We start from the raw sequence: 22,344 nt of genomic DNA, 5'->3' as shown, positions 1-22,344 counted from the left end.
CAAATGTCTATATTTTGTTAAATACAGTTGTCCATTTAATTTATATTATAGATAATATGGTGTGTGGTGTCACACAGAAGATCATGTTATCAATTCCTTATAAATTATAAATAGAAGCTCACAACCAAGATAGATTGGGACAAACCATTGGAATAATTGTAGTGTAATTTGGTACTAATTTATCTTGACTATAAAATTACACTACTACACTATGTATGTATAGAGTAGAACTATTTGAGGTTATTCCTTTTATACTAACTGCATAAAAGAACAGAAACTCTGTTATTATGGATGTGCATACTCTTAATCCCGATATAATAACAAGCACATGTACTTAGTATTTATTTCTTTAATTTATCAAAGGGTGAGATTTATTCGTTAAATCAATAGACCCGATAAGTTGAGAAATAATATTATTTATATGGTGTGTTGTTGATTATAGAAGGAAACTGTGTCCCATTTATTAGGATGATGATGTCCCCTTGAGGAGATCATAAGGATTGTCATATAAACCCTGCAGGTCAACTTAGTTCTGATATGATAATGAAGTTGAGTGGTACTACTCTTGGAGCTAGATGTTAATTAAGTGAGTTGTTAGTAACTCATTTAATTAATGGACATTCGATATCTTAAACACAGGGAGATTAACACACTCATGATAAGGAGCCCATAATATAATATGGGATCGGTGCGGTAGTTCAATAATAAATTTTTAGTGGCATAAGTTATTATTGATGAACTTGAGTTGGGTGTTCGGGTCGAACACAGGAAGCTCAAGCTCATCAAGAGGCCAAAACCAATTCCTCCTCTAGGTCCCTGTTGTAGCCTCTATGTATATAGTCTCGCATCCACCCAAGTCATCCTTATGGCTGGCCACATCCTTGCTGTTGGATCGAAAGTGCTAGAGGGGGGGGGGGGGTGAATAGCGCTCGTGGCTTTCACAATCGATTTCGTAAAACACGAGTAATAACGCAGCGGAAATAGTAAAATGTACAAACACACAGAAGACACGAGAAGTTACTTCGTTCGGAGCCTATCTCGACTCCTACTCGAAGGCCCGCAGTCGTTGACCGCTTTTCAGTGGGTAACAACTATAGTATCACAAGAAGAATTACAGCTTTGAAGTACAATTGAAGTGAAAGCAATAATAAGACTGATTATACCGACGACAAGAACAGTGTCTCGGAGCTTTGGGTCGTCGAGATCTTATAGCAACACTTCCGGGCGTCTTTTGGAGCAGCACGTTGAAAAAAGAAAGCTTGGAAATCGTTGTTTCAAGCTGCTGGTCGAAACCCCCTTTTAAACAGTGTTGGAGGTGCCTCCAAGGCTGTCCAAGGCACCTCCAACGAGCCGATTCAGCCGCGTAGATCAGCGCAAACTCCTTCTGCGCTTATCCTCCTCAAGGCGCCTTAAAGGCCAGTCCAAGGCGCCTTGAACCCCAGCTCCAAGGCGCCTTCAAGTCCATATAGGGTGTAACGACCCAAATTTCCTCATTTTGAGCCCCAAAAATAATTCAAAAATATTTTTAAATGCTATAGAAAAATTATAGTGATTTTTAGAAATTTTTAGAGTATTTTTATGTAATTTTTGGAGTTCATTTGGTATTTTTACCAAGAGGAAGAAATTTTAAAATAAAAAGAAAAAAAATATTGAAACCGGATTTTAAACCCAAGACCTCGGACTTGACCCGAGTCTTAACCGAATTCTGCCAGCCAACTGGTCTGCGACCTGTTTGTGAACATATATGGGATGAAATATTTATAAGCAGTATTTAGGAACATTTAAATAAATTGGAAATAAAAAATGCGTGGCTGAGGAATCGAAGTTGCGACCTGGGATTTGGTTAAAGCTGGGTTAACCAAGTGTGCTAGCGATCGTTTGTTATTAAAAAAGAAGAAAAATTCTATTTAAGCAGTAGTTAGGAAACAGAGAATAATAGGAAATAAAATGATTGCAGCTGGAATTCGAACCCGCGAGCTGCGCCCTAGGCAGAACGCAGCAAACCAACTGGGCCAGCGGGCTTTGTTAATTTAAGAAGGAGAGAAATATATTTAAGGTATAGCGGTTAATAAAAACCCTAGTTATAAGAAAAGAATTAGGTATTTCCCCAGCCCAAATTTCTTCACTTCTCTCGTGTTCGACGGCGCCTCTTCTTCTCGGGCGGAAATACAAAGGAAGCTAGAGCACGATTCCGGCGGTCGGCGGGCGGCTAACTCTGGGGGGTTCGTCACCGTCGTGATCCTTGCGTCGGGGAGGACTTGTGAGCACGAAGAGGAGCCGGAAACCTCGAGTGGTCAGAACCCTAGAAGCTGTCCTTCTCAACTGTAAGTCCAAGAAATCACATGGTAAGTTGCTCACTCACCTGCGATAAGAGTTGTTTCCGTGATTTTCTCATTTATTGCTGTGAAGATTGAGTTAGCCATAGAACCCTAGTTTTGCAGATTTAAAGCTTTGTATTCTACTTAAGTCTTGTTGAGGAATTCGGGTTGTGCTTGCTATACCTTCATGCGTGTGTTTGTGGTTGGGTTTGTTCTGTGCCGCAGCAAATTCATGTGTAGGTGGCTGCAAAATCCTAGTTTCGGTTTATCTTGATGTTGGTTGCCACGAAATTGAATTTAATTTGTTTAGATTTAGATAAGAACATGTTTTCCGTTAGCTTCTTCTTTTTGATTTTGCAGCATGTTATTAAGGAGGTTTGCTTCCTTAAGTTGCTGCCGTGAATTTCAAAGAAAGGGAATAAATGGTATTGGTTAGGCGTGTGGGTTTAATTAGATGATATTCTGTTTTAACACTTTCAAAATAGTTGACCTTTCATTACGACCTCAAGATGCTTAAGTTGTCTATGCACTGTTTGAAGTTAGGTAGTAAAGATTTAGTTCCTTTTTCCTCTCTGATTTGGGTTCATGCTTTGAGGGGTTAGCACTTTGGACAGAAATGGTGGATGTGTTACGGTTTGCATGGAATCCTTGTTCTAAGTGACGTTTGGGATTTTGGGTGCAGAAATGATAGTGGATTTTAATGCTGGGTTGTGTGTGGGTTCTTTGTGGTAGCTTCAAAAAAAAATTCTGAACAATTTAGAGGCGATGTTTTGGTCCATACAAATTCTGTGTGTGCGCTTTGATTTCCTTTCTTGTTTTCGGAACATACTGTACAGAAATTAGTTGATAGGGATTTGGTCTTCCTTCCTTAATTTCGAAGTATGCTGCCATGAATCTCAAGGAAGAAAGGCATGGGTTAGCTTTGTAGTCAAATTCTTCAGCCCTTACAATTGGTAATTCGGGTTTAGACTTGCTTTGTTACCCAATGAGCAGGATCGGATTACAATTAGCTTTGCAGTTTTCGTTGTTGTTGCTCGACAGTAAGCTTGAAATGGTTTAGAATTTGGAGCCTTTAGTTTGCACAAATGATTTTGTCGTTGATGGGTTCTGCAAGGTTGACAAGGTTGAAGAAGCCATGGTTTGGTAGGTAAACGTGTTGGAGAATAACATCAAACGAAAGGAAGGGACAATTAACAAACTTTTGGTGTGCCTTAGTAAGAATCATATAAGTGCATGATCCACTGTTGGTACTGAATAATTTGTTTAAATTAGGTTACACTCTTGCTATGTCTGTATGCTATTTACTGGTTGAGCAACTATGCTGAGACACACAGACACAATCAACATTGTAGGTTGAGGAAATATTGTTGAACAAGTTTTACATGGGTTTTCTTTTAAATTCCAGCAGATTATAGGTTGATTTGTGTTACAGTAGGGGCACGAACAGAGGAGCTTACTTTAGTTTTGTTCGTGCTAAGCAATTGACATGAACGGCTTTAGTTTTGGGAGTAGCAATTGTAAGAAAATGGAAGTGATAGTTCTGAACAAACGAAATGAGTTATAAAGGATTCAAAATTCCAGTGAGTTCTAGTTTGATAGAAGCACCCTTTCCTTATGTTTTGCTTGGTTGAAAACAATTTAGAATGTGTAGAATTTGTTTAAGCATACAGATTTGAGTTTATTTGCTACTTCAATATGCATGATTGTGTGTTACCTAGTTGATTTCACTTATAGATGCATATGAAAAAAAAAATACCCTAACAGTATTTTGGGTTTAAGAAAAGTATAAGAAAGATAAAGAAAAGAAAGAAAAGACCAAGGTCTTAAATTGATCCTAAATTCCAGAAGTTTAGGATTAAAAGCACACTAAGTATTTGAATAAATGCCAAGGCATTTTGTTATAAGAGAATTAAATAATAACAAGTATAAGGAAGTTATAGTTAAAAAGAAAATAAGTATTTTACTTTTAATGGCATGTACCGGACACAAGGTCCATTGGGTGGGCTCCTAGATCGCCCCTAGGCACAAGATCACCTAGAAGTACCTTAGTAGTTTTGGGATTAGCCACCTCGACTCATATTAAGGATGCGCGCAAATTGGTACGATGCCGGGCCCAAGAGAAGTTGATTATTATTTTGAAGTATATAAGTATAAGTTTTGAACAAATGAAATAAGTTTCATATAGTTCTAAAATCAACAAGTTTAGTTCTATATTCTACCATGTTTATCTAGTAGATGAGTAGTTTTTCATGTTTACCTATTGGATGAGCAGCTTCCACATGTTTAGCTTTATTCCTAGCATGCAGTTTTATCCTGGTATAACATGATTAGCTATTAGAATTACATGAGTAGATTCCTTAGCTTTTCTTTGCTATTAGTTTGACATGAGTAGTTATGTTTATGCTTTACTTTCTTTTAGAGCATATAGTTTCTAGTTCTTTCTGTACACATGCATATTCGTGTTTTTGTGAGTTAGATAGCGCTTACTAAGCAAATTTTGCTTATAGACTGCATTTCCTCTTACTGCAGATAAAGGAAAAGAAAAGATCTAGCAAGGAAGGCGACAAGGTGGTGCGGATGGTGTGTGATGCCAGGACTATGGAAGTCTTGGGGCTAGAAAAGAGTTATTTTAGTTTTCTTTCTTTATTACTAAGTTTTCCATGTTTTAGTGGACTGTAAACATTTGAGATTGTATTTTGAGTTCCATGTCATGTGAGATTGTTTTAGATAGTATGCTAAGATGAATTAAGTATAGTATGTATTTTTGGTGTTTGACACATATTTAACTGCGTGGTTGTTTGATATATGTTCCAGCCGCCTGTGGCTGTGTATTATTTGCATGTATTGAGGAATTTGGTCACTGGTACAGGGGAGATTCTGTCGAAATTTTTCGGTAGGGATTCCTCGTGGTTTCGATCACACCGGTTAAATAGAGTTAATAGTTAAGTAACGGTTACCTTAGAGTAGTAGTAGTAGTAAAAAAGGTGGTCGTTACAGTTGGTATCAGAGCAGGTACCATTCTCTAGCATCACACATCAGCACCATACTTGTCGTCTTCAAGTAAGAAAGTATGAAAGTATTTAATTTTCTTTTATGCTTTCTTTATTATTTACAGTATAGAGTATCTGCTTATATGTGCTTAGGAAAGAAGAAAATTCATGTTTTAATTTTCTATGTTTTAATACATATGCTTAGAAAGAATAGAGACAATTTTAGTTTTGTTTCTCTTATATTCATATATACATAAGTATGTTTAGAAAGGATAGAGAAGATATCAGATATTATTCTTGGCATAACTAGATGTTAAGATAGAGGACACGACAGTGGGGAGTCAGAAGCCCCAGTTAAGTAATTAGAACTAGAAGGACAATGATAACAAGAAAGACCCAAGCAGGAAGACGTTCGGGTAGTCTGTGAATATCCAGAGGTATTTCTAGAAGAGCTACCTGGACTATCACCCAACAGAGAAGTTGTAACACCCGAAAATTCTCAAATTATTTTTAGAAATATTCTATTATTTTTCTGGAATTTTAGAATATTTTTACGGAATTTTCCGAGTAGCGGAAGTAGCAAAAATAATTAGATAAGCAAAAGGTTTAAGCGGGAATCGAACCCGGGACCTCTCGGGTCCGCTAAACCTTTAGTTAGCCTTAGTAACCGGTGAACCCAGCAGGGCCGTGCTGAAAGAAAGAGGAACCGATTATATTTATATTAGAGTTGGGTTCAATAATCCACTTAGTATAAATTAAGAACTTAAGTAGGTTTTGGTTTATTTTGGGTTCGGCAACTTCTCAACCCTCACCACAGAGACCTCACCGCCACTTCTTCCCTCTTCTTCCTCTCTCGGCACATCAAGCCCCAAGGGCTCTAGGAGCACTTTCCGGCGAGATCTTCGATACGAGGACGTTCCCCTCCGTGAGAAGAACCCGTGGACGCGAGCGAATCGTCGAGAGGTTGTCTCCACCGGAATTTCTAGCGATTAGATTTGTAAGAAATCTAGCACACAAGGTAAGAAACCCCTCACCTGCAGTATAATAGCTATCGTGTGATTTTTCTGTGCATTAGTTTAGTTATATGCATATGTTTTCGACACATAGGATGTATTTAACCCTCCTCGCAGGTTTAGGGATTTAGTGAGTACCTTTAGATGGGCCGGACACATCTTTTCTCCTTCAGTTGGAGGTTTAGATGCTGTTGGGTGCCTAAAGGTAGTCTCCCTAATAGAGAGGGGAGTTAAAGCGCACTAGGTGTTCGATTAAATAACCAGCTTAGAAAAGAATGCAACTTAGGCATTTTTATTAGCACGGTTGAATGCATTAGAAGCATCTAAATTAGTAAATCAGTTTATTCTAGCTTATATGGGACTACGGTCCAATGGGTGGGCTCCCACAGTCGCCTCTAGGTTCAGACAACCTAGCTCTAGGTTCAGATAACCTAGAAACAGCAAGACAATTACTTTTCAGTTGGCACTGTACTGGATTAGATATCCATTGGGCTGGGCTCCCATAGTCGGTCCCTAGGTTTAGATAACCTAGTAGCTCTACTAAATTCGGGACTTGTAACCCCGGGTCTAGTTAGAGATGCGCTCATAGCACGTACAGTTGCCGGGCCCCTCAGCAGCATATTTAGTATTTTCACTTATTATATGTATATGGTTTTCAACCTTTCACAAATTAGTTCGTGAATACAGTACAGTTCTAGCAGTAGCTCAGTATTAGCGTAGCTCAGTTCTTAGTATCAGCTTAGTTTTTCCCTGTGAATATGCATGATGACTTTATGTTCAGCTTTAGATATGCCATGATTGTATGCTTATATGCCATGCCATGCTTAGTTTATTCAGTATATCCAGCATATGTTTTAAACAGCATGATTTAAAATCATATTTGCATCGTTGCATGTTTTGTGAGGTAGATGGTTTCTTACTAAGCTTTTTAGCTTATAGATACTACTTTTCTTATACTGCAGATAAAGGTAAAGGAAAAGTGGATCAGTAGCGGAGGCTGGAGGGCAAGATGTGTGTGGGCAGGAGTTGGAATAAAGATCTTTGGGATCTAAACAGTTTTACTTCAGTATTAGCACTTTGCGTTTTTAGTTTTCATTATTCAGTTTTGATTGTTAAGTGTTATGAGATAGTAAACCATGCACTATGTAGTATGCCAGGTTTAGAATGTTAGTAGTTTTATATTAGTGTGATTTGCATTGGTTTAGAGTTGTTGTGTGAGGTTTTGGCACGCCAAAGTGCTGAAATCAGATTCCCGGGCGAAATCAGAACTCTGATCGGTCTCCAGACCGATCAGGGCCTGAGCAGTGCCACTGGATCGGTCAACCGACCGATCCAGACAGATACAGTATGCTACTGTATCCTCCTGGATCGGTCAGCCGACCGATCCAGCATGATACAGCAGCGTTCCAGGAGAGTTTCAGGTGCCTGGATCGGTCAGCCGACCGATCCAGACATACCTGGATCGATCCAGTTGGGAACAGAACGACCGCAGCTCCGATCGATCTGTGGATCGATCGGCAGGTCTGTAGGTAGTTGGGAAGTTTAGTTTCTAGTCCCTAGCTCAGTTGGGATGTTCAGTTTCCCCTCCTTAGCATGTGTACACCAGCAAAGAAGGTCTTTAGACCTATCTTATCAGTTGTATCCGTCCTTAGTAGGGTAAAATTTTAATTAGCCCATCTTTCCGCATAGTATAGCACAGCATAACTGTAGCGACCGGCCTTACAGCCAGTACCCAGAAGGTGGGTCGTTACAGAGTGGTATCAAAGCAGAATTCCATACTTCCTACACACACATCGGCATTGAACCTGCAGCTTCCAAGTAAGAATACCTCTACTTTATTTATGCTCCTTGTTTTGTTATTACAGTTCATGTTTATATGTCTACCGCTTGTTAGTATGTGATAGCTTTTAAACATGACATCAGTAGTTATATAACTGTGATTACATTAGTTATGTTATGTTCTCTATGTCTTTATAAATGGCACGGGGACGCCCAGCTAGAAGGGCATTAGCTACTGAGCCCCAGCAAGAGGCAGGCAGTTCAGTGCCTCCTCCAGACCTTACAGCATTAGTGGCTCAGTTACAGCAGCAGCTACAGGAGATAGCCACCCTCAAGGCTAATCAGCAGAGTACCCCCACAGTCACCCCGGAACCGAATTTGACGACTCCGGTAGTCTTAGAGGTTCCACTAGCTCAGCCTACAGCACCAGCACCAGCAGCCCCAGCAGCTGAGCCAAGAAAGGAAGCCTATCTGATCCAGTGGCAGCGGGTCAAGCCAGAGAACTTCTCAGGCACTAGTGAACCATGGGATGCACAAGCCTGGTTCAAAACACTGGAGAGCACGATGGAGCTTCTGGACTGGCCAGAACACGAGAAGGTGAAGTGTGCCTCCTTCTGCCTGACAGGAGACGCACGCATGTGGTGGGAGAGAATCAGAACGAAGCGCCCAGTGAACCAGATGTCATGGGCTGACTTCGAGAAGGAGTTCTTCGAGGAGTTCTTCCACATACGGGTTACGAACCGCCACTACGACGAGTTCACTGAGTTTCGTCAGGGCAACCTTTCAGTTGAGGAAGCCATGAAGAAATTCAACAGGTTGGCTCGTCTGTGCCCAGAGCTAGTCAGCACAGAGAAGGAACGAATCCGGTTGATGCTCAAGATGCTGAGGCCAGAGATAGCAGTGAACGTGGCTGGTGGCATACATAGGCCACAAACCACAGAGGAGCTAGTGAGCAGTGCCTTGACCACGGAGCATTACCAGAACAGCATAAAGCAGCAAAAGCAAGTCTCCTCAGAGTCCAAAGGCCAAGGAAACTCTCACACTCAAAAACAGCAAGGCCACAGCTCTAACTGGAAAGGGAACTCCAATAGCAAGCGCAGATCAGGAAGTGACCCAAAAGGAGGACCATCTAGCAAGCGACCCAGTTATCCAAAGTGTGCTACTTGTGGGAAATTCCACCCAGGGGTTTGTCACAAGGGCACACGAGGATGTTTTGAATGTGGACAAGAAGGGCACATGGCTAAGCAGTGCCCGAACAAGACCGGTCTTCCTCAGCCACAGCAGATTCAGTATGCAGGCCAGCCAGCTCAGTTATATCAGATGCAGGCCGCTCTAGAAGGTCCACTTATCAACCAGGGCAGATTAGAAGCCCCTCCAGCTATGGCGAATGCGAGGATCTACTCACTCACCAGAGAGGACGTAGCCAATGCCTCGACAGTTGTCACAGGTCAGATTAGTATTTTTCAGTATAGTGCTACTGTTCTATTTGATACTGGGGCAACCCATTCATATATAGCCAGGATGTTCTCCGAAAAGTTAGAAATACCCTCAGAAGTACTCAGTGGTCAGTTTTTGACGGCACTACCTTCAGGAGAGATCATGGCATCCACGCACTGGCTCAGAGCAGTGCCGGTCATTATAGCAGACAGAGAGCTCTTTTGTGATCTGATAGTGCTAGAGATGACCGACTATGACGTTATCTTTGGAATGGACTTTCTGATCAGATACGGTGCTACCATAGAGTGCCGTAAACAGAAAGTCATCTTCCAACCTGAAGCGGCAGTGCAATTTGAATACAGCGGGGAACCAAAGAGAAAGGCCAAGAAGTTTCTCTCAGCTATGAAAGCACAGAAGCTACTGGATTCAGGATGTACAGGATTCCTAGCACATGTAGTCAACGCCAGCCAGGACAAGAACCAACAGCTAGCAGAGGTTCGAGTCGTATGTGACTACCCAGCAGTCTTCCCTGAAGAGTTACCAGGCTTAGCACCAGACAGGGAGATTGACTTTGAGATAGAGCTCATTCCCGGTACAAATCCTATCTCCAAAGCGCCTTATCGCATGGCTCCAGCAGAACTGAAGGAACTTCAGGAGCAACTACAGGAGCTGCTTGACAAGGGTTTCATACGCCCGAGTCACTCACCATGGGGAGCGCCTGTATTGTTCGTGAAGAAGAAGGATGGAAGCATCTTGTGCATAGACTACGATCATGAACCAAGTCACGATCAAGAACGGTATCCCTTCCCGGAATCGATGACTGCTCGACCATGAAGGAGCGGCGGTGTTCTCTAAGATAGATCTCGAGATCAGGTATCATCGGTGAAGGTTAAAGAAGGGGATATACCCAAGACAGCATTCAGAACCAGATACGGACACTACGAGTTCGTAGTCATGCCCTTTGGCGTGACCAATGCTCCAGCTACATTCATGGATCTCATGAACAGAGTATTCAGGGAGTATTTAGATAAGTTTGTTATTGTGTTTATCAATGACATTCTTATCTACTCAGGAACTCAGGAAGAACACTCAGAGCACCTGAAACTAGTATTGCAGACCCTTCAGCAGAATCAACTATACGCCAAGTTCACGAAATATGAATTTTGGCTAGATCAGGTGTCCTTCCTGGGTCACATCATCTCAAAGGATGGTATTATGATAGATCCCAGCAAGATAGAAGCAGTAAGTAACTGGAAGAGACCTAAGAACGCCAGCGAAATCAGGAGCTTTCTGGGATTAACAGGATATTACAGAAAGTTTGTAGAGGACTTCTCCAGGATAGCCTCCCCACTGACAGCTCTTACCAGAAAGAACAGGTGGACGGAGGACTGTGAGAACAGCTTCAGCGAGCTCAAAAGGAGATTGACCAGTGCTCCCATTTTGGCTCTACCAGACAACACCAGCAGCTTTGACATCTATAGTGATGCCTCTAAGTTGGGACTAGGAGCAGTACTGATGCAAAACGGCAAGGTGATCGCCTATGCCTCCAGACAACTCAAGGATTATGAGAAGAATTACCCTACTCATGACCTTGAGCTTGCAGCAGTAGTGTTCGCTCTCAAAATTTGGAGACATTACTTATATGGAGCTCAGTGCAGAGTGTATACAGATCATCAGAGTCTGAAGTACTTCTTCACTCAGAAGGATCTGAACATGCGACAGCGCAGATGGCTTGAGCTGGTCAAAGACTACGATATAGACATCCTCTACCATCCAGGGAAGGCCAATAAGGTAGCAGATGCACTTAGCAGAAAATCCAGTGCTACCTTATTATCTCTTACAGCCATATCACCACCCCTACAGAAGGAGATCGTAGATTTCGGTCTCGAACTCATCATTGGACAGCTCTCTACTATGACCTTAGAGTCTACCTTGTTTGGTGATATTCAGTCAGCTCAGGAGCAGGACCCTGAAATTCAGAAAATCAAGCAAGGGCTAGCAGAATCAGAAAGTGGAGAATTCAGAGTGTCCAATAGCGGGGTGTTGTACCTTGGTGAGAGACTCTGTGTTCCAGATCAGGGGAGCTACGGAGACAGATTTTAGTTGAGGCTCACAAGACTCCCTATGCGATGCATCCAGGTTCCACCAAAATGTACCAAGACCTGAAGAACCGTTTTTGGTGGCCCGGAATGAAGCGAGACATCGCCAGATATGTTAGCATCTGCCTCACCTGTCAGAGGGTCAAGGCAGAACATCAGCGACCAGGAGGAGTTCTACAGCCTATACAGATTCCAGAATGGAAGTGGGAGGATATCTCTATGGACTTCATAGTGGGACTACCCAGAACCACGAATGGTTTTGATGCCATCTGGGTAATAGTCGACAGGTTGACTAAATCAGCCCACTTCTTAGCTATCAAGATATCCTACTCCATGGAGAAGCTAGCTCAGTTGTATCTCCAGGAGATCGTCAGACTACATGGAGTCCCACGAACCATCATTTCAGACAGAGACAGCAGATTCACATCACACTTCTGGGAGTGTGTACAGTCAGCATTGGGCACTAAGTTGAAGTTCAGCACAGCATTCCATCCTCAGACAGATGGTCAGACGGAGCGAGTAAATCAGGTACTCGAAAATATGCTCCGAGCGTGTGCCCTAGACTTCAAGGGAAGTTGGTGCAAATATCTGAGCTTAGCAGAATTTGCATACAACAACAGCTATCAGGCCACTATCGGCATGGCACCTTACGAGGCTCTCTATGGGCGGAGGTGTAGATCTCCAATCTGCTGGTATGAGAGTGGTGAACAGAAAGAACTAGAGCTTCAGACAGATCTAGTAGCAGATACCACAGCAGCTATACAGCAGATCCGCCAGAGGATAGAGACAGCTCAGAGCCGCCAGAAGAGCTATGCTGATACATGGCGCAGACCCTTGGAATTTTCAGTTGGGGATTCAGTATTCCTCAGAGTAGCTCCCATGAAGGGAGTAATGCGTTTTGGGAAAAAGGGCAAGCTAAGTCCCAGATATGTGGGACCATACCTCATCAGCAGAAGAGTGGGCAAGGTAGCATATGAGCTAGAGCTACCCCAGGAAATGTCAGCTATCCACAACATATTTCATGTCTCTATGCTGAAGAAGCATACCCCAGATGCCACCCAGGTGATTGAGCCCCAGTCGGTACAGATCCGCGAAGACCTCAGCTATGATAGTCGGCCTATTCAGATAATAGACCGAGCAGTTAAGAAATTACGGAACAAGGAAGTACCATTAGTCAAAGTTATTTGGCACAGTCACACAGCAGAAGAGGCAACTTGGGAGACAGAAGCCAGCATGAGACAGAAGTACCCAGAATTATTCTAAGTTCGAGGACGAACTTTTTATAAGGTATGGGGAGTTGTAACGCCCGAAAATTCTCAAATTATTTTTAGAAATATTCTATTATTTTTCTGGAATTTTAGAATATTTTTACGGAATTTTCCGAGTAGTAGAAGTAGCAAAAATAATTAGATAAGCAAAATGATTTAAGCGGGAATCGAACCCGGGACCTCTCGGGTCCGCTAAACCTTTAGTTAGCCTTAGTAACCGGTGAACCCAGCAGGGCCGTGCTGAAAGAAAGAGGAACTGATTATATTTATATTAGAGTTGGGTTCAATAATCCACTTATTATAAATTAAGAACTTAAGTAGGTTTTGGTTTATTTTGGGTTCGGCAACTTCTCAACCCTCACCACCGAGACCTCACCGCCGCCTCTTCCCTCTTCTTCCTCTCTCGGCACATCAAGCCCCAAGGGCTCTAGGAGCACTTTCCGGCGAGATCTTCAATACGAGGGCGTTCCCCTCCGCGAGAAGAACGCGTGGACGCGAGCGAATCGTCGAGAGGTCGTCTCCACCGGAATTTCTAGCGATTAGATTTGTAAGAAATCTAGCACACAAGGTAAGAAACCCCTCACCTGCAGTATAATAGCTACCGTGTGATTTTTCTGTGCATTAGTTTAGTTATATGCGTATGTTTTCGACACATAGGGTGTATTTAACCCTCCTCACAGGTTTAGGGATTTAGTGAGTACCTTTAGATGGGCCGGACACATCTTTTCTCCTTCAGTTGGAGGTCTAGATGCTGTTGGGTGCCTAAAGGTAGTCTCCCTAATAGAGAGGGGAGTTAAAGCGCACTATGTGTTCGATTAAATAATCAGCTTAGAAAAGAATGCAACTTAGGCATTTTTATTAGCACGGTTGAATGCATTAGAAGCATCTAAATTAGTAAATTAGTTTATTCTAGCTTATATGGGACTACGGTCCAATGGGTGGGCTCCCACAGTCGCCTCTAGGTTCAGACAACCTAGCTCTAGGTTCAGATAACCTAGAAACAGCAATTTAGAACAGTTTAGCTATACTCAGTATTTTACTTTTCAGTTGGCACTGTACTGGATTAGATATCCATTGGGCTGGGCTCCCATAGTCGGTCCCTAGGTTTAGATAACCTAGTAGCTCTACTAAATTCGGGACTTGCAACCCCGGGTCTAGTTAGAGATGCGCGCATAGCACGTACAGTTGCCTTCTGCTTGAAAAGAATGTTTAGTATTTTCACTTATTATATGTATATGGTTTTCAACCTTTCACAAATTAGTTCGTGAATACAGTACAGTTCTAGCAGTAGCTCAATTTTTAGTATCAGCATCAGCTTAGTTTTTCCCTGTGAATATGCATGATGACTTTATGTTCAGCTTTAGATATGCCATGATTGTATGCTTATATGCCATGCCATGCTTAGTTTATTCAGTATATCCAGCATATGTTTTAAATAGCATGATTTAAAATCATATTTGCATCGTTGCATGTTTTTGTGAGGTAGATGGTTTCTTACTAAGCTTTTTAGCTTATAGATACTACTTTTCTTATACTACAGATAAAGGTAAAGGAAAAGTGGATCAGTAGCGGAGGCTGGAGGGCAATGCTATCAAGATGTGTGTGGGCAGGAGTTGGAATAAAGATCTTTGGGATCTAAACAGTTTTACTTCAGTATTAGCACTTTGCGTTTTTAGTTTTCATTATTCAGTTTTGATTGTTAAGTGTTATGAGATAGTAAACCATGCACTATGTAGTATGTCAGGTTTAGAATGTTAGTAGTTTTATATTAGTGTGATTTGCATTGATTTAGAGTTGTTGTGTGAGGTTTTGGCACGCCAAAGTGCTGAAATCAGATTCCCGGGCGAAATCAGAACTCTGATCGGTCTCCAGACGTAGCAGTGCCACTGGATCGGTCAGCCGACCGATCCAGACAGATACAGTATGCCACTGTATCCTCCTGGATCGGTCAGCCGACCGACCCAGCACGATACAGTAGCGTTCCAGGAGAGTTTCAGGTGTCTGGATCGGTCAGCCGACCGATCCAGACATACTTGGATCGGTCTGCCGACCGATCCAGTTGGGAACAGAATGACCGCATCTCCGATCGATCTGTGGATCGATCGGCAGGTCTGTAGGTAGTTGGGAAGTTTAGTTTCTAGTCCCTAGCTCAGTTGGGATGTTCAGTTTCCCCTCCTTAGCATGTGTACACCAGCAAAGAAGGTCTTTAGACCTATCTTATCAGTTGTATCCGTCCTTAGTAGGTAAAATTTTAATTAGCCCAGCTTTCCGCACAGTATAGCTTAGCCTGAACTATCTCCCAACAGAGAAGTAAAGTGTGAAATTGAGTTGTTTCCTGACACCAGCCTAATTTCAAAAGCTCTGTATTGAATTTCTCTAGCAGAGCTAAGAGAGTTACAAGAACAAATTCAGGAGCTACTTGACAAGAGTTTCATCCGCCCTAGTCATTCATCCCGGGAGCTCCAGAGTTGTTTATTAAGGAGAAAGACAGATCTATGCGGATGTGCATAGATTTTAGAGCGTTGAGCAAAGTAACAGTTAAGGACAAGTACCCTCTTCCCAGAATGGATGATCTATTTGATCAGCTAAGGAGGGCAACAGTGTTCTTTAAAATAGATCTGCATTCTAGGAACCATCAGTTGAAAGTGAAAGGAGGTGATGCACCAAAATAGTCTCCAGGACCAGATATGGACACTGCAAATTTGTAGTCATACCATTTGGTGTGACTAATGCACCTATGGTCTCCAGAGACCTTATAACAGACCTTCCAAGGACCACTAATGGGTATGATGCGATATGAATGATAAGGACCGAGAAGTTAAGAGACTAAGGAACAAAGAGTACCGTTAGTGAAAGTCATTTAGAATCAGAAGTATGAGGAAGTTACCTAGGAGTGTGAGGACAGTGTGAGATAGAAATATCCGGAATTATTCTAAGTTCGAGGACGAACTTTTTATAAGGTGTGGGGAATTGTAACGACCCAAATTTCCTCATTTTGAGCCCCAAAAATAATTCAAAAATATTTTTAAATGCTATAGAAAAAATCTAGAGATTTTTAGAAATTTTTAGAGTATTTTTATGTAATTTTTGGAGTTCGTTTGGTATTTTTACCAAGAGGAAAAAGTTTTAAAAAAAAGAAAAATATATTGAAGCCAGATTTTGAACCCAAGACCTCAAACTTGGCCAGAGTCTTAACCGAATCCAACCAGCCAACTGGTCTGCGACCTGTTTGTGAACATATATGGGATGAAATATATATAAGTAGTACTTAGGAACATTTAAATAAATTGGAAATAAAAAGTACGCGGCATTCCTCAGCCGCTACCTAAGATTTGGTTAAAGCCGGGTTAACCAAGTGTGCTAGCGATCATTTGTTATTAAAGAAGCAGAAAAATTCTATTTAAGCAGTAGTTAGGAAACAGAGAATAATAGGAAATAAAATGATTACAGCTGGGATTCGAACCCGCGAGCCACGCCCTAGGCAAAACGCAGCCAACCAATTGGGCCAGCGGGCTTTGTTAATTTAAGAAGGAGAGAAATATATTTAAGGTATAGCGGTTAATAAAAACCCTAGTTATAAGAAAAGAATTAGGTATTTCCCCAGCCCTAATTTCTTCCCTTCTCTCGTGTTCGACGGCGCCTCTTCTTCTCGGGCGGAAATACAAAGGAAGCTAGAGCACGATTCCGGCGGTCGGCGGGCGGCTAACTCTGGGGGGTTCGTCACCGTCGTGATCCTTGCGTCGGGGAGGACTTGTGAGCACGAAGAGGAGCCGGAAACCTCGAGTGGTCCGAACCCTAGAAGTTGTCCTTCTCGGCTATAAGTCCAAGAAATCGCATGGTAAGTTGCTCACTCACCTGCGGTTAGAGTTGTTTCCGTGATTTTCTCGTTTATTGCTGTGAAGATTGAGTTAGCCATAGAACCCTAGTTTTGCAGATTTAAAGCTTTGTATTCTGCTTAAGTCTTGTTGAGGAATTCGGGTTGTGCTTGCTATACCTTCATGCGTGTGTTTGTGGTTGGGTTTGTTCTGTGCCGCAGCAAATTCATGTGTAGGTGGCTGCAAAATCCTAGTTTCGGTTTATCTTGATGCTGGTTGCCACGAAATTGAATTTAATTTGTTTAGATTTAGAGATGAACATGTTTTCCGTTAGCTTCTTCGTTTTGATTTTGCAGCATGTTATTAAGGAGGTTTGCTTCCTTAACTTGCTGCCGTGAATTTCAAAGAAAGGGAATAAATGGTATCGGTTAGGCGTGTGGGTTTAATTAGATGATATTCTGTTTTGACACTTTCAAAATAGTTGACCTTTCATTACGACCTCAAGATGCTTAAGTTGTCTATGCATTTTTGAAGTTAGGTAGTAAAGATTTAGTTCCTTTTTCCTCTCTGATTTGGGTTCATGCTTTGAGGGGTTAGCACTTTTGACAGAAATGGTGGATGTGTTACGGTTTGCATGGAATCCTTGTTCTAAGTGACGTTTGGGATTTTGGGTGCAAAAATGATAGTGGATTTTAATGCTGGGTTGTGTGTGGGTTCTTTGTGGTAGCTTCAAAAAAAATTCTGACCAATTTAGAGGCGATGTTTTGGTCCATACAAATTCTGTGTGTGAGCTTTGATTTCCTTTCTTGTTTTCGGAACATACTATACAGAAATTAGTTGATAGGGATTTGGTCTTCCTTCCTTAATTTCAAAGTATGTTGCCATGAATCTCAAGGAAGAAAGGCATGGGTTAGGTTTGTAGTCAGATTCTTCAGCCCTTACAATTGGTATATAATTCGGGTTTAGACTTGCTTTGTTACCCAATGAGCAGGATCGGATTACAATTAGCTTTGCAGTTTTAGTTGTTGTTGCTCGACAGTAAGCTTGAAATGGTTTAGAATTTGGAGCCTTTAGTTTGCACAAATGATTTTGTCGTTGATGGGTTCTGCAAGGTTGACAAGGTTGAAGAAGCCATGGTTTGGTAGGTAAACATGTTGGAGAATAACCTCAAACCAAAGGAAGGGACAATTAACAAACTTTTGGTGTGCCTTAGTAAGAATCATATAAGTGCATGATCCACTGTTGGTACTGAATAAATTATTTAAATTAGGTTACACTCTTGCTATGTCTGTATGCTATTTACTGGTTGAGCAACTATGCCGAGACACACAGACACAATCAACATTGTAGGTTGAGGAAATATTGTTGAACAAGTTTTACATGGGTTTTCTTTTAAATTCCAGCAGATTATAGGTTGATTTGTGTTACAGTAGGGGCACGAACAGAGGAGCTTACTTTAGTTTTGTTCGTGCTAAGCAATTGACATGAACGGCTTTAGTTTTGGGAGTAGCAATTGTAAGAAAATAGAAGTGATAGTTCTGAACAAACGAAATGAGTTATAAAGGATCCAAAATTCCAATGAGTTCTAGTTTGTTAGAAGCACCCTTTCCTTATGTTTTGCTTGGTTGAAAACAATTCAAAATGTGTAGAATTTGTTTATGCATACAGATTTGAGTTTATTTGCTACTTCAATATGCATGATTGTGTGTTACCTAGTTGATTTCACTTATAGATGCATATGGAAAAAAAATATCCTAACAATATTTTGGGTTTAAGAAAAGTATAAGAAAGATAAAGAAAAGAAAGAAAAGACCAAGGTCTTAAATTGATCCTAAATTCCAGAAGTTTAGGATTAAAAGCACACTAAGTGTTTGAATAAATGTCAAGGCATTTTGTTATAAGAGAATTAAAGAATAACAAGTATAAGGAAGTTATAGTTAAAAAGAAAATAAGTATTTTACTTTTAATGTTATGTACCGGACACAAGGTCCATTGGGTGGGCTCCTAGATCGCCCCTAGGCACAAGATCGCCTAGAAGTACCTTAGTAGTTTCGGGATTAGCTACCTCGACTCATATTAAGGATGCGCACAAATTGGTACAGTGCCGGACCCAAGAGAAGTTGATTATTATTTTGAAATATATAAGTATTAAGTTTTGAACAAATGAAATAAGTTTCATATAGTTCTAAAATCAGCAAGTTTAGTTCTTTATTCTACCATGTTTATCTAGTAGATGAGTAGTTTTTCATGTTTACCTATTGGATGAGCAGCTTCCACATGTTTAGCTTTATTCCTAGCATGCAGTTTTATCCTGGTATAGCATGAAGCTATTAGAATTACATGAGTAGATTCCTTAGCTTTTCTTTGCTATTAGTTTGACATGAGTAGTTATGTTTATGCTTTACTTTCTTTTAGAGCATATAGTTTCTAGTTCTTTCTGTACACATGCATATTCGTATTTTTGTGATTTAGATAGCGCTTACTAAGTAAATTTTACTTATAGACTGCATTTCCTCTTACTGCAGATAAAGGAAAGGAAAAGATCTAGCAAGGAAGGCGACAAGGTGGTGCGAATGATGTGTGATGCCAGGACTATGGAAGTTTTGGGGCTAGAAAAGAGTTCTTTTAGTTTTCTTTCTTTATTACTAAGTTTTCCATGTTTTAGTGGACTGTAAACATTTGAGATTGTATTTTGAGTTCCATGTCATGTGAGATTGTTTTAGATAGTATGCTAAGATGAATTAAGTATAGTATGTATTTTTGGTGTTTGACACATATTTAACTGCGTGGTTGTTTGATATATGTTCCAGCTGCCTGTGGCTGTGTATTATTTGCATGTATTAAGGAATTTGGTCACCGGTACAGGGGAGATTTTGTTGAAATTTTTCGGTAGGAATTCCTCGTGGTTTCGATCACACCGATTAAATAGAGTTAATAGTTAAGTAACGGTTACCTTAGAGAGTAGTAGTAGTAGTAAGAAAGGTGGTCGTTACATAGGGCGCCTCCAGCGTTTCTGGACAACTGGCTTCGGCTAGCGCCCGAGGCGCCTCCAAGCCCCATGGAGGCGCCTCGGACACTGTTCATCTGAGGTCTAAGTTGCTCCTTTATTCCTGCAAATTGTGTTAGTCCCAAACACAAACCCTGCAAAACAAAATTAGCACAGAAATAATATGATAGATAAACTTGACAGTCGTCGGACTGTCCGAGTCTGACTTCGAATTTCCAACCAGAAATCCTAGGTCGACTCGACGCCTACTATTCCCTCTACGGGGAACACGTCCTCACCTACTCCACTCAGGAGATTTACCTGTTGCCAGTGAGATCCTCCAGATCGACTGGACTTTTGCTCAGCGTTCGAAGCTTCCGGACTTTCTGCTGGACTTCCGCTTTCCGGCTGGTCCAGTCTTTCACCTGGTTCGTGACACCAGGACTTTCCACCTAGGGTTACCCCCCCTAGGACTTTTACATGAAGCTCACGACCCGCCAAGACTTTCCGCATAGGGTTACCACCCCCTATGACCTAAGGTTGCCGCCCCTTAGGGTTTTCCTCCACTTAGGGTTACCACCCCCTAGGGTTTTCCTTCACCTAGGGTTACCACCCCCTAGGATTTTCACCTGCCTAACTGCAGTTAGGACTTTCCTGAAATCTTATTTAAGCACGTTAGATAACAAGGAATCTTAACTTTGAATCCCTTTGCCATTATCAAAACTGAGGTTCGATCGTCGGATGCTTCCCGCACCAACAATCTCACCCTTTTTTATTATGGCAACCAAAAGTCAAAGTTAAGTAAAAAATGTAATAAAGATAAGCATAAATAAGCACAGGCATAAATAAAGCATAGGCACATACAAAACAAAAATTTCTTTTTAATTTTCTTTGAATTTTAATTTTCTTTGAATTTCTTCCTACTCTCCCCCTTTGCCATATATCAAAATATCCAAGTGAGTGAAGAAAATCTAGGTCTTAGATTAACTTTCAAAGATAATTTTTATCTTATCTTTCAAAGAGAAAAAATAGAGGGTTAAGCATACTTTTGATAAACACTTAGTTTTTCTTGTAAGACTTTTAGCTAGGTGAAATCAAAAATGTTATCATAAATTTTGAAAGAAATATTCTTCCTTTAGTTTGAGAGATACTTTTAGCTGAGATAAAGTTATTTTGTCTTTAAAAAGTAACTTATCAAATTTTTGTGATATCAAAACACTTTAAATTCTTAGTTTTTAAAGAGGAAGTTTAGCTAAAAAAATTTGATCAAGACTTCATTTAGCTAAAATTTTTACTTTTAAAATACTTTTATCAAAGACTTAGCTAAACTTATGAAGATAATAGTTTTGTTAAGTATTTAACCTTAAAAAGACTTAGTTTTTCAAAAAAAAAAAAAGAATTGTTTTGATGAAATTTTGAGAATGCTTTGGAAAATACTTAGCATTTTCAGCAAAACTTAGCATTTGAAAACAATTATTTTGAGAGACACTTAGCTAAATTCCTTTTTTATCTAAAAAAACTTTAAAAAGTACTTAGCTAAATGTTTTTGAAAAAAGAAAAAAATATTTAGCTAAATTTGAAAATACTTAGCTATATGTTCAGCTTAAAAATGATTGCCTTGAGAAAACATCTTGCCAAATAGCTAAGTTTAGAGTATAATCTATGATCCGGTAGTAAGAGCGGGCCCCCCCCTTCTCTGGCAAAGTCAACGCCAAGTGGAAGTCACCGGAACAGCCGCCCACCCAGAGGAGAGTGTGGTCCGACCGGACGGACGGCCATAGATGGCCGGTCCGACTGGACTGCCGGCCGGCCGATGGAATCGAGTACCCGGAAGGGTCCGGCCGGTTTGCACTTATAGTTGGTAGGCACCCTGTCAAATCGGGGTTCCGACGCTCAGTTAAAAAGGTCATGGACCGAGCTGACCTTTTGACCGATCACAGTCATAAAGCACCCCTGTTTGTTAGTCTCCACAAAGCACAAGTAAACCACTGCGGATGTCCGGTCGGATGTTTAGGTATCTTTCCGCTCGGACTACAAGTTTGGAGCAAAGGAAAGGGCCAGAGGATTTCTTTCTCTGACAACCTGTAGGTTTCACGTGTGTGTCATGCTCCAAATCTTGTGACAGGGGATTCTGCTGTCCCATCGAGGGCATGCTCTGACTGTAGCGATATGGGTCAGGTAAACTTTCTGACAGCCGCGTACCTAGGAAAGGACAGGTAAGCTTTCTGACAGCCGCATACCTAGGATAGGACAGGGGACACTTATGCACCTTGGTACGCGTGCCCAAACCTTTCACAGCTCTATATAAAGAACCTCAGGTTTCATCGACAAGGGATGCTGGTATGTACTCTGAGACTTCTGGAGCCACCTTGTTCATCGTGATTTACCTGACTTGAGCGTCGGAGGGTCGTCGCTGGGAATCCCCTTCCCGGCTCGACTTCTGTGCAGGATAGCCGGAGCATCTCGACACTAGTTGGAGACCTACATCAGCGAGCCTTGGAGCGTCACGTGCCCAGCGTCTGTTGACTTCTGGTTCGGACAGGATCAATCTAACTAAGTTTAGTTAAAGAAGACTTGATTAAGTACTTAGCTTAAAGAGATTTTACATAAAGGCTTAGCTTTGAAAACATTCTAGAAGA

General features: G+C 41.2%; 1 long non-coding RNA gene across 1 annotated transcript; it reads left to right on the top strand.

The window, feature by feature from the left end:
- The first annotated feature begins 2,123 nt into the window (after nt 1–2,123).
- LOC122003379 lies at nt 2,124–5,104 on the top strand. The gene is made up of 2 exons (XR_006117970.1): nt 2,124–2,345; nt 4,848–5,104. It is a non-coding gene; the product is annotated as an uncharacterized LOC122003379 (long non-coding RNA).
- The last annotated feature ends 17,240 nt before the right edge of the window (nt 5,105–22,344 follow it).

This window comes from Zingiber officinale, chromosome 1A, assembly GCF_018446385.1.
Source record: "Zingiber officinale cultivar Zhangliang chromosome 1A, Zo_v1.1, whole genome shotgun sequence".
NCBI classification, from domain to species: Eukaryota; Viridiplantae; Streptophyta; class Magnoliopsida; order Zingiberales; family Zingiberaceae; genus Zingiber; species Zingiber officinale.
Note: the sequence above shows the minus strand (reverse complement) of the source record. Positions and strands in the feature narration are given on the sequence as shown.